The sequence below is a fragment of the Coffea eugenioides genome, unplaced genomic scaffold (assembly GCF_003713205.1).
Source record: "Coffea eugenioides isolate CCC68of unplaced genomic scaffold, Ceug_1.0 ScVebR1_2530;HRSCAF=3576, whole genome shotgun sequence".
NCBI lineage: Eukaryota > Viridiplantae > Streptophyta > Magnoliopsida > Gentianales > Rubiaceae > Coffea > Coffea eugenioides.
The window spans coordinates 13,378-15,288 of record NW_020863026.1 but is presented as its reverse complement, the minus strand read 5'-3'; positions in this window follow the sequence as shown (position 1 = coordinate 15,288).

Below are 1,911 nucleotides of genomic sequence, written 5' to 3'. Positions count from 1 at the left end.
AGGTCGCGTAAGTTGCTGGATAAAAATTGCCGCACTTTATCACATGTACTGTTAATTTCACATAATTTAAAAGCAATTATTGACCAAAACAGCACGGGCTTACTGATTAAGTTGTTTTAGTGGTCAATTATGATGAAAAATAGTTTGATGGCCAAAATATGATCCGCATCAATAGTTTATTGGCCGTTGAAGGTTTTTTTACCAAATTTAAAAGTATCTGACCAAAGAAACCTTTCTTTTTTTGACCCGCTTCTTGTCTAGGGTGCAAATGAAGCGTCAAGCCGAGTTTTTGCTTAATCGAACCGAACTTCAAGTTAATTTTACTAAGTTCGAACTCCGATCCTCGACCTCTGACGAACTCAAAATGCAAAACTCAACTCAAATTACATAAAAAAAATTATTATTTTTTTAAAAAATAAATAATAATTATTTAATTTTTAAAAATGAATAAAATAATAATTTTTTAATAATAATAAAATATTAGAGAATATAATGTAATTTTACTATTAAATAAAAAAATTAAAAAAAAAAATATATATATATATATAATTGAGCTCACGAGCCGCTCGTGAGCTAATGAGTTTAATATTTTTTAACTCGAGTTCGAATTGACCAAACTCGAGTGAAACTCGATCACGAGCGGCTCGATTCGTGTTTAGCCCTATTCTTGCCTCCCAAATGCGCTATTAGTTTTTTCCCAAAGAAAGAAAGAAAAATGTTTTTGACTCAGAATTACTTTCTCTAAATTTTACAAAGGCCCTAAAAGAAATTTTAGAAGTCAACACTTAATTATAATTTTTACAAAATAATAAATTTAATAACGATGATGACTTGAGACAATAGCTTACCAGGCGTTCAAATTTACTTTGTGAAAGTTCATTCTAGATGCCGAACTTAGGAGGTGTTTGAACAGTCATTTTCGGCCAAAAAATTACTACGTTTTCCATGAACACATTTCCCTATCACCTTTTTACTTCACATACCCGTTACAGTAATTTTTCTACAAAAAATCCAGAAAAATGTAATCCAAACACAACTTTAATTTTTCATATGATCGAAATTTGAAATGTCACTCTATACATACCCCTAAATTGAAAATAAAAGTTAGAAAATATATTACAAATACAATAGCAACCAAAAGAAATTACTAAAGGACAAGATCTACTCTATTTTCCAAACTAATAGATGTTTGGCAATTGTGCACAAAGTATACAAAATCAATAAGAAAATGTCCCATATAGAGCTTCATTTTCAACAATCTACATGATTTTTAATTAAATTCTCGAGAATTGTATTGAAACATAAGTAGATTAGTGCACAAAGAAGAAGAAGTTTAAGGTAGCCAAACAGCCTTTTTTTTATGTGTCACATCAGCAGTTATAATAAGTGAAACAACGTAATTTTGTATTAGACAGAAAAATGAACACAAAATATTGGACAGAGGATCCCGTCCCCGGGCTAATCTGACTACATATTGATGATTGTTAATAGTCGCTGTGTCCGCCACACATCTTCGAACGACGACGACCTTATAGAGTTTGGAATCGATTAGTGTTGTCTATATTTTGGTGTAAACAATAGTGCTATTTTGCTTCTATTACAAATATGTTTTTAATCACACTTTTGTATTCTAAATCATTTTTTACCTAAAAATTAATATAAAAACTATCTTAAATAATATTCTATCCAAACAGATCAAAAAGTGCTATTCATTTTTTATTTGGTCCTCTATTTTTTTTATTTACTGAGTTTTTTATTATAACAAAAAGAACTTAACAATAAATAAAACGTTTAACTTTTATTTATCAAGTAAAAATGCTTGTCAATGTTAACGTCAATTTGCATGGTCGAAGTGTCGGAATTGAAGCAATTAACTGTGATCCACTAAAGAGATGCTTCCGAAAAAAAAAA